The following is a 12,394-nucleotide window of genomic DNA, read 5'->3' on the forward strand; positions in this document are numbered from 1 at the left end:
TACTCAATATTATCCAAGTTCACATTCGGCCATAGTACACACAACATGTTAGCCGATTTTCCCACTTAGCATCTAATGCACATATATGCTCATTTGTTTGGCTCAACTTCACCTATCTACCATTATTCATCAAAAGAACATGAAACAACAACCATTCCTTCATTTCAATTCATGACCAAATGCTCACAACACAACCAAAAACCAAAATATACTTCATGGGTTAAGGTAGAATCAAGAAAGGAACTCATAAACATCAAGATAGAAGCAAACTACCATGAGCTTACCTTGGATTTTTCTTCCCCAAGTGACCGAACATTCAAGAGCTTCCCTTCCCCTATTTGTTTTCTTAAGTTCGGCTATGAAGAACAAAGATGGACAAGCTTTGTCCTTTTCATCATTTTGTTATTTTATTTCTCTTTATTTTATGATAATAAAGCCATTAAATCTCATAGTGCTAATTTAAAATGCATATTCCATTTATTCCCATCATGATGGCCGGCCACTACACCTTAAGGTGGGAATTTTGACATGCAAATCCACTTATTTCATACTATAAGTTATTTGGCCACTACAAATTAGCCTATAGCATTTTCAAAAATTTTCATATAAGTCCTATTTAATAATTTCACATACAATTGACAAGATCAAAGCATGAAATTTTCACACATGCACTTTCAAATATAATAAACACAGAATATAACATCTAATTATTTTTGTGACTCAGTTTTGTGGTCCCGAAACCACTTTCCGACTAGGGCCAAATTAGGGCTGTCACAATGGCACCTTAAGCACCTAAAAAGGAATCATTCTCATGACATTTATGCATTCATATCATTCATCTAGTTAGGAGCATTTGACTCATTCTGATCATGGCATCTTAATTATCTGCCATAAACATAGGCCCATGAAATCGATTCTACAAATCATGACCCTAGAGGATGGTGTAGCAACATCGGTGAATTCACAGATCTTATCTCCCTAAGCAGTAGTGGAGTAGATCAAAGACGAAAAATCTTGTCTCCCTAACCAGTAGTGGAGCAGATTTAAGCCACCATCCTATCTCCCTAAGCAGTAGTGGAGTAGGTTAAAGATTGTAGATCTTGTCTCCCTAAAGTTGCAGTGGAACAGATCGAAGACGACGAATCTTGTCTCCCTAACCAGAAGTGGAGCAAATTTAAGCCACCATCCTATCTTCTTAAGCAGTAGTGGAGTATGCTGAAGATTGTAGATCTTGTCTCCCTGAAGTTGCAGTGGAACAGATCAAAGACGGCAAATCTTGTCTCCCTAAGCAATAGTGGAGTAGATTTAAGCCACCATCCTATCTCCCTAAGCAGTAGTGGAGTAGACTAAAGATTGTAGATCTTGTCTCCCTGAAATTGCAGTGGAGCAGATCGAAGACGGTGAATCTTGTCTCCCTATCCAGTAGTGAAGCGTATTATGCCACCATCCTATCTCCCTAAGCAGTAGTGGAGTAGGTTGAAGATTTTAGATTTTGTCTGACTGAAGTTGCAGTGGAATAGATCGAAGACAGCAAATCTTGTCTCCCTGAAGTTGCAGTGAAATAGATCGAAGACGGCGAATCTTGTCTCCTTAAGCAGTAGTGGAGCGGATTTAAGCCACCATCCTATCTCCCTAAGCAGTAGTGGAGTAGGCTGAAGATTGCAGAGCTTGTCTCCCTGAAATTACAGCAGAACAGATCGAAGATGGAAAATCTTGTCTCCCTAACCAGTAGTGGAGCATATTTAAGCCACCATTCTATCTCCCTAAGTAGTAGTGGAGTAGGCTAAAGATTTTAGATTTTGTCTCACTGAAGTTGCAATGGAATAGATCGAAGACGGCGAATCTTGTCTCCCTGAAGTTGCAGTGAAATAGATCGAAGACGACGAATCTTGTCTCCTTAAGCAGTAGTGGAGCGGATTTAAGCCACCATCCTATCCCCCTAAGCAGTAGTGGAGTAGGCTGAAGATTGCAGAGCTTGTCTCCCTGAAGTTACAATGGAACAGATTGAAGACGGCGAATCTTGTCTCCCTAACCACTAGTGGAGCAGATTTAAGCCACCATCCTATCTTCCTAAGAAGTAGTGGAGTAGGCTGAAGATTTTAGATTTTGTCTCCCTGAAGTTGCAGTGGAACAGATCGAAGACGGTGAATCTTGTCTCCCTAACCAGTAGTGGAGCAGATCTAGGCCACCATCCTATCTGCCTAAGCAGTAGTGGAGTAGGCTGAGGACTGTAGATCTTGTCTCCCTGAAGTTGCAAGAGCAGATTGTAGATCTTGCCTAAAACTATAAGCATATCAACTTCCAATTTCAACCATTTGTTAAAGGAAAAGGCCATTTGCACAATAAGCATATAAATGGCAATTATCAACCACACAAAAAAAAAGGCCATTTGCACAAATATATACATCACCAAGTATACCAAAATAAGTTAAGTCACATGGCTATACGCATAACAAACATTTATCATTTACAAGCCAACTTACCAACCTATATACCAAAATGATCATAACTCCTATAGATGCCATATAAACAAATACATAAGTTCAAAAGTACGAAAGTGATAGCTTGATAGTGTGATGAGATCTCCGACGACTTCCAATCCGAGCTAGCTTCAATAATCACTATAAAACACAGAAAAGTAAATGAAATAAGCTATAAAACTTAGTAAGCTCGTATGAATTAATAAGTTAAACTCACCATTCATTCACCATTCAAGTAATATGAACATAATACACTACAAAACCATTTAATTATAAGGTTAACATATATTCAATCACATAATTTACCATGAACTCACAACTTCTATAGATTCAATGCTCATATAGTTTTCGTACATACCTATACTGATATGTATCTATTTCTCACCATTTCATATCTTCGATATACCCATTGAACCATTCGGAATAATATCGGATACCTGGGAATCTCGCACCCTAAGTGCTAAATACATAGCCGAAGCTATCTCGATCTCATATCTTATATAATGCTCACTCTTGGGCTGTCAATGGGTTTGCTCACACAAGCTGACAGTTATGACATAGCTACACGGTGCTGCTCACACAAGTTGAAAAGAATCCACAACACATGCTAGACAACTCAGCCACCGATAGGACGTACGAACAAGCACCCAAATCACAAAAGCCCTAATAACATGTCATTTGTATCCTAATCTATTTCTAAGGTTCAATCGGGAATTCTCATTGCCGAATATTCGTCAAACATTTTTATACAATCATATTCATCAACAATTCAAATATAAAGCATTTAAAACACAATTACAATCATGTTTATTAACATACGAACTTACCTCAATCGCTAAAATGACGAAATGGATCGACTAATCTAAAACTTTGTTTTTCCCCCAATCTAGATTCGAAATTCATTTTTCTTGATCTATATGTAATCAAATTTAGCTTATTTAATTATCATTCCATTCAATTTAACCCAAAAATCACATTATGGAAACTTTACCCTTTTACCCCTAATATTTCAACATTTTTACAATTTAGTCATTATCTAATAAAAATACAAATTCATGCAATTCAATTTCAACCCATTACAGCCGAATATCAATTAAGTCCCTTGCAGCCAAAATTTTCATTTATTTCTCATTTCCACCACAAAATTTACACATTTCTCAATTTAATCCCTAATTCGAAATTTTACCAAAAATCGCTTTATAAATGTTGTTAGATAAATAGAAACCATACATTTTCTATCATGAAATATCAAAATACACCTATATTAATCAATGAAACGCCCTAAACCTTTAACAGTTCTACAATTTAGTCCCTGGGCTAGTTAGATTAAGCTGCAATGATATTAAAAACATAGAAATCATTAAAAACGGATTAGAAATCACTCACCAATTGAGCTTGCAAGCTTGGCCGAATCTATCTATGGTTTCTCCAGGTTAAAATCGGTTGAAGAAGAAACTAAAAGATGATATAATGTTTTGGTTTTACTTATTTTAACATAAATTACTCAATTACTAATAAACCTTTAAAAACATTAAAATTTTCACTTATACCAAGCCATTTGTAACACCCCTTACCCGTACCCGAGGCCAGGATAAGGTACGAGGCGTTACTGGAAAAACATACAAACATTAAACTAAAATAAGGCCATAAAATTTCATTCATATTTCAAAACATTCATTCACTTACACATAGTCCCTTATTTGAGTCTACGGAGCCCAAAACATACTTTAGAAAGGGTTCGGGACTAAACTGAGAACTTACGAAAATCTTAGAAATTTCATGCTTTAAGGTTCCACACGCTCGTGTCCCAAAGTCGTGTTCCATACACGGCTGAGACACATGGTCGTGTCTCTGCCTGTGTCGAATATACCTACGCTATTTTCCAAGCTTTGGTCAACCTTAATCTCTTACACACTTATACATTTATACCAAGATTATCATCTTACCAAATATCTTCAGCTTAATCATCAAGCATTCATATTTAAAGCTAGATCATATCTTTATAAAATACCACAATTCAGATGCGCAGAATAACATGTTTGCCTGAAACATTTCAATTCAACTCCATACCCATCAAGCATTACATTGAGACTAGTCATATATATATATCTACATGTCATGATACATATCATTCTCTTTCTGTTTTCTTATAAACACATATCATTTATTTCATTATATCAATATTTCATATACCATAGTTTCCATGTATTCCACATATATTTATTTTCCTCCTCCTCCTCTCCATTCCACATCCTTAATGTATATAGCATTTTTGTAAGTTCGATTTCACAATTTACTAATAAATGCTCACAACAAACTGTCCACACGAGTCATAGTCACTTACTTATTTATAATTCGAGCTACAGAGCTCCAAATTAAGATCCGTAAATTTCCCCTGAAACTAGGCTCACATATCTTTACACCATAAAGTTTTCATAATTTTTGATTTAGCCAATTAGTACAGTTTATTCATTAAATTTTCCCCTGTATCACTTTCTGACAGTTCTGACCTCTCTTTAGTAAAAATTAATTATCTCACAGTACAGAACTCGGATAATGTTCTTGTTGATTTATCTTGAAAATAGACTCATTATGGATTTTAAAAATATAAGTTTGAGCCTCTAATTATTTTTTTCCAAATTTTTGTGATTTTCCAAAGTTAGAACAGGGGATCACGTAATCATTCTGAACCAGTCTCACATAAACATAAATATCTCAAAATATAGAACTCCTTTTCTTGCTCTGTTTCTTTTATATGAAAATAGACTCATTAAGTTTTAATTTGATATCTCTTTTAGTCTGTGATTCAATTTCTACTATTTTTGGTGATTTTTAAAAATCACGTCACTGCTACTGTCCAAAACAGTTTTATTGCTAATTCACTCTTTCACACTTTCTTTGTATTAACCTCATTTTAACATACATATCGCAAATCATTTTCACCACATTTCATACATCACAAGTATAGGCCCATGATTACAAGGTCACCATAAAATCATCCTCAAGTATAATTTACTTGTTTATAACCTTACCACATCCCTGTCACTTAATGTACACATCATTCACATAACCAAGTTCTTGCACTTATTCATCACAAAACTCACAAAGCAATACATAGAGAGTCTCCCGTTGAACACTTCGGATCAATCCTCGATACTTGGTGGTTTCAGCATATAGCTCCACCCATCATATAGTTCGGCTCTCTTGTACACATGGTGAACACTTAGTACCACCCATGTGACCTAGCCAGTTTATCTCGTAGCTCTCTTGTCTACATGGTGTCCTTCACTTGGAACCACACATGCGACCTAGCTACATATATCCCGTAGCTCTTTTGTCTATATGGTGTACACATAGTATCACCCATGCGACCTAGCTACATCATAATGTCTTGTACTCTCTTGTACACATGATGTGCACTCAGCACCATACATGTGACCTAGCTACATACCATCTGTATCATCCAATCTTTCAGAAGGTTCAACCGGGATTTCTCTCTCTTTTCCAACAATTTCACCAATCAAGTAATTATCAACAAACATATTTCCAACATTATTATAAAATATCATAATACAAGTAAAATTGATGTATTACTTACATATGAACTTACATCTCATTTAATATCAAGGTAATAACATTAAATTACACATTGCCTTATTAAAAATCATATGAACTTACAATTTCTCATAATATCCATAATCATAGAAATCACATTTATGTATGATAATTCAATGCACTTCATGTACCATAGACATATTTTTAAATCAATTCATAAACTGGGCACCATAAACATTTAATTTAACATAATTCAATTAATTCACTAAATTTAACTTTCAAATATAAATTACAGCATTATTGCTGTATTATTATCACACCAACTTACATACTTTCAACACCTCGACAATCATAGTAAATATATCAATTTTACATTGAAACATGCATAAATTAATGCTTATTATACATATGAACTTACCTCGATACTAAAACGGTCATTTTACCAACTTTCCCAATTTTTGATTTTTCTCTCATTCTAGGTTCAAATCTCGTTTTCCAAGATCTAAAACATCATATTTTACTTATTTAATTAATGTACTATTCAAAACAGTCCTTAACTCAAGCTTTAGAAAAATTACAATTTTGCCCCTAAACTTTTGCATATTTATGCTTTTGCCCCTAGGCTCGGGAATTAAACTTCATCCCTTATTCTTATGTTTTATGACATGCTGATCACTTTTCCCTCCTATGGCAACATCAAATTCTCTCTCTAACATATACTTATGACTATTAGGTATTTTTACCGATTAAGCCCTTTTACTCCTTTTCACTCAAAACCGAGTAGCACAAGTTGTCTAACATAATTTAAAACCTCATATTTTATCATAAAAAATCAAAATAAACACATTTCACATATGGGTATTTTTCCAAATATGAACCCTAGCTTAAATTATTGCTAGAATAAGCTTAATCAAATTACCGGGATTCCAAAAACGTAAAGAACTTGAAAAACGGGGTTCGAACGGACTTACTATTGAGCTTGGAAAGCTTGAAAACCCTAGCCATGGCTTCCCCCATGCTAATTTCAGCCTCCATGAAAAAGATGAGTCAATTTTGGCTTTATTTTCCCTTTTTATTTCTTTTAATTACCAAATGACCAAAATGCCTTTCCTTACTAAACTTTCAAAAATTCCATCCATGTCCAATTTTTTCCCATAACTTAGAAATTGATCAAATTTCTATTTAACACCTCCTAATTAATATTTCAAAGCAATTTCATACTAGAAACTTCTAGAATGCAAGTTTTACAACTTATTCAATTTAGTCACTAACTTCAAATTGAGCACTTTATGCATAGAATTTCTTCACGAAATTTTCACAAAATCATGCAATCATATCATAGACCTCAAATTATTTCTATCTCAGATTTTGTGGTCCCAAAACCTCTGTTCCAACTAGACCCAATTTTGGGCTATTACACCATTATCATCCAATAACTCATTAATGGGTTAATTACCATTTAGGGACTTCTACTTTAATATTCCATAGCTATTAGACACCTTTAGCTAGTAAAACTCAAGTTTTACACTTTACGTGATTTAGTTCTTTTTATCAAATTGAGCACTCAAACGATAAAAATTCTTATTATGCTGTAGACATTAAAATAATAATAAAATAGTTATTTTGACCTCAGATTTGTGGTCCCAAAACCACTATTCTGATTCGACTAAAAACGGGCTGTTACAAGTTAAACAAATTCATTCTTGTGATAATTTAGGAAATCTTTTTACAAAGGCATCACCAACTTCAACGTTTGAAAGACTACTACATAAGACTGGAATGCTTCAACTAAAAGATGTAATGTGATATTTCCATTAAGGGGAGTAAAAAAAAAAGTTCTACTCTTTTCCTTTAACTAATGTTTTGTCCCACTAGGTTTTCCTAGTAAAGGTTTTTAACAAGGTAGCTTGTAATAATAGATTATGTACTCTTTTTCTTTCACTAGATTTTTATCCCAAAGGGTTTTTCCTAATAAAGGTTTTAATGAGGCACATTTTTATTTAAAAGTCATCCTGTAACACCCCTATAACCCGTGTCCGTCACCGGGGTGGGTTATGAAGAGTTACTGATTCAAAATTTAATATTTTAAAAACATACACAATAAAAAAATAAAATAAAAATATACATCGCCAAACTCAGTTAAAGATCGAAATTCAATCTTGTATCGACATTCAAAAGTAGCCATATTCACATGGCTTATATATAAGTACATCTCAAAATATCATTCTCTTAAGTCTATTCCAACATGCCATACTAGCTTCAAAATATAGTAGTACCCCAAAATGACAGATAGTGTGACGAGTAGCTGACGATTCCCTTTCCAAGCAGGTAACTGGAATCAATAATCTATAAAACAGAGAATGTAACAAACGAAGTAAGCTTTCAAAGCTTAGTAAGGTTTAAGCATCACAAATAATTAAAACTTATCGAAAATCAAAACATTCATTTAAATAGACTTATTCTCAATTCAAATTGCTTCATGGCCGAATACACATAAACATAAACATAGATTCTCAGCACATATTTTTCTTTTACTAATAGTTCATACGATGCATTTAAAATAAATAATCTCATATATTAACAACATTTGATCGAATAGGTCATTGCTTTACTCGTAGAAATAACAATCATTCACACTTAAGTATCATTCTTTAATACTAATAATTCACAAATCATTGACTGAATGTACATGAGTACATAAAGAAATTTTAATATATAATTCATATACAAATATATCATGACCGATTAAATCATTCTCATATTCGCAAATATAACCATCAATTACACTTATATATATATAAATGTATATATATATTCTTCTTTGATGCTATGATTCACTTTGAAATCAAATCACCGAAGTGTAAGTAATACGTACCTGAACACCTTAAATGTATAGTACTTACTCAACGATGATTTACTGCGAACATTCAATATCGTAGTCTTACTTAATTACTGGCATTAAGCCTGTCAGGTCTTAGAACTTGAAACCAATTACCAGCACAAGCCTGCGGGAATTTAAACCCGGTATAATACCAACTCGAAGCCTGCGGGACTTTTGCCCGGACATATTTCCAGGCCGTAGCCTGCGGACCTTAAGTCCGGTTATAATTCCAGCACATAGCTTGCGGACCTTAAGTCCGAGTATAATTCCAGCATATAGCCTGCAGGTCTTTAAGCCCGGATATAATTCTAGCATATAACCTGCGGGTCTTTAAGCCCGGATACACATCAAATATCATGCATATTTAATCATATATTAACACAACTTATTCAACATATCACATTAGTAGTTATTTGCTACGTTCGGATATAAGCTCCATATGATTACCATCATTTACATTTCGATTCGAAAGCCATACATAAATATCACATATCAAGGCATCATCAATTATATACTAAAGGTGACTACTCAAAACTTACCTCGAATATTTTCGAACAGTCTCGGATCGGCTATTCAACTACTTTCTCTTTTCCCTTGTCCAACCTTGGTTCTCTATGCTCTTGAGCTTCCTTATGATTCAAATGGCCGAATGTCTTGCTCCATTTTTTTCTTTCTTTCTTTAGATTCGGCTAAGAAGAACAAAGCTGAGACTTTGTTTTCTTCACCATTCTTTCTATAATTATTTTATTTTATTCATCTATATTATAAAGTATAAAGCCATTTAACTAATAATTAATACATATATTTAATATAAAAGCATCATCATGGCCGGCCACTATAAACAAAAATGTATATTTGACATGCAAGTCCAAACCTTTTGTGACATGCATTAATAGACCCCCTTTTTAAAATTACCTATCACCTTCCACAATTATTTCACATAAGTCCTATTTAATAATTTCACATACAAATGACAAAATTAGAGCATGAAACTTTCACATATGCATGTACACATATAATAAGCATAGAATATAATAGTTAATTATTTTTATGACTCAGTTTTGTGGTCCCGAAACCACTTTCTGACTAGGGTCAAATTAGGGCTGTCACACATCCAATGGAGAGTGTTGTAAATACATTAATAATGGATGTCTATGACACCTTTAAGCCCACATTAAAGTATTAAGATAAAACTCTCTGGTTCATATATGACCATGAGAGTAAATTAGATGTTTCAATTAAGAAGCTAAAAAGGCTTCATTTACATGTACTTCATTGAATGCAAAGGAGTTTATAAATAAAGTCCCTTAAAGTGAAAGTGGAATGCAAGAAATTCTCTTGTAGATTTCACCTACTATGTACTTGTTAGTATTGTTCTCTTTATTATTTTATAACAATATTTTTTTAATATAATTGTTACTGCTAGTCATAAACACTTCAAACTCTTAAATCAAAAGATAAAATGTACTTATGTCACGAGTTGCAAATCAAAGCCTATGACTATTGCATATAGAAAGTCCTATGAAGGTCAACTTATTAAATGGAGCACATTTGACCCATATGAACTGACCCGATTCGTGGAACCATGAATAAGCTTATCTACTAGAAGCTTTGGTGGTCTAATGAAATACTCCAGTAAAACTAGAGTTATCAGGGTAATTAATATAAATTTTTAAGGGATAAAGATATATAGTGTGTAAATTTCTTAGGACTCTCAATTGTAAATAGGCTCTAATCTTAATTGTTGATGTAACTCAATTTGTAATGTTGGATCTGCATGAGTTCAACTATAAGTAGATGTCTCCCTCTTCATTTGTAATCATCACATTGTACTTTATTCTTGGATTAAGGAATATATTTGAGAGTTTTTACTCAAATACTTGGTGTGAATTGCTTTTTTGTGGTTTTTCAATTCTCTCGTCACTTTTTCATCTTTTTAGTTGCTTTCATTTTGTTTTTGTCACCTTAGAGAATTTCAATGAAAATTCTCACTTTCCAAGAGTAATGCTGACTTAGGCAGATTTGAAGCAAAGAAACGCCCAACGCCGCATAGTTTGCCAGACTTAAGTTCTAGCCCCATATACTTACGTTCACTGTGTAATAGCCAATTTTGACCCAGGCCAATAAAACAAAAATAAAACCCAAATTCAGACCCAATTACAAAAGCCCAAAACCAACTAACCCTAGCCCACTAGCTATCAAAAATTTTTAGCAAGCAACCAAACCCTAGCTCCCTCTTTAGCCACCGCTCTTCACTAGCAAGGCCACCACGCGCGCCTCTTCGTCAGTCTCTGACAACCACCTCCAACACACAAGTAAAAGACGACAAATAGAAGAAACAAATAACAAAGAGACAAAAAAATAGAAATAAGAAGATGGTAGTTTCGGCTATAAAAGCCATGACATTTCAATGTATTGCTTCTTCTTTTTTCAGATACAATAAAAATCAATCAAAAAACTAAAAACTTTCAAACGTGGCTACTTTTTTTATTTTTTGTCCTTAAGTTGCTGCTATTTTTATTTTCTTTTAGTTTTTCTTCTTTTTTATGCAAAAAAATATAAAAAGATATAAAAGGAAAAGAGTACTCACCTCCGTCGATCTCCTCGGCGTCGGAAAAGTCCCTATCGCGCAACGTGTACCACTGGCCCATGACGGCGGCGCAATGGACACCGGGGAAGTCCTATCGTCGGACAAGGGAGAGAAGAGAGAGAGTTGAGAGGATTTCAATTTTTTTTTTAAAGAGAAAGGGCTGAAATGAAAAAAAAAACCAAAAATGGGGCTTAAATAATGGGTTTGAAACGACAACATTTTGGGTGGCCTTCCCAGGCACAAAACGACATCATTTTAGGGAAGGCCAACCCAAATCCGACCCGTACCCAGGGGGGATCCGCGCGTTTCTATTTTATGGGTTATTTTCAAAAATGGTCCCCCCGCTTTTGTGGCTTCATTCAATCAGGCCTATTTTTTGTTATTTTTATTTTTATAGATTTTACCCATTAATTTTGTATAGTTTTTAATCAGGTCCCCGACCCACTGATGCTTTTAAAAAAGGACACATGTTCTAGAGATGGGGTTAATTGCCTTTTTAGTCCCCGAATGTTTTCACACACTTAATTTCAATCCTTTGTTTTATTTTATTATTTAAATTGTTTGTTTTATTATTGTTTTCTACTTTTAATTTCATTTCTATTTTGATTTAGTCCTAATCTATTGGATTTTAACCTTTTAATTTGTTATTTATTTAATATTTAATATATTATTCCTTTCAAATTATTTTACTCATTTTAAATTTCTTTTTTAGATATTATTCATATTAAACTGTTTTATTTTTTATATATATTCTGTCTTTAAATTTTATTTTTTTTTGGTTTTAAACTCTTTTACATATTATCTCTATTGAATTTATATATATTGTCACTACAAGAAAACAGACTTTGAGCAGCTGTTTTTTTAGCCTTTAAAAGCACCGCAAAAACT

Source organism: Gossypium hirsutum, chromosome A03 (assembly GCF_007990345.1).
Source record: "Gossypium hirsutum isolate 1008001.06 chromosome A03, Gossypium_hirsutum_v2.1, whole genome shotgun sequence".
Lineage (NCBI taxonomy): Eukaryota > Viridiplantae > Streptophyta > Magnoliopsida > Malvales > Malvaceae > Gossypium > Gossypium hirsutum.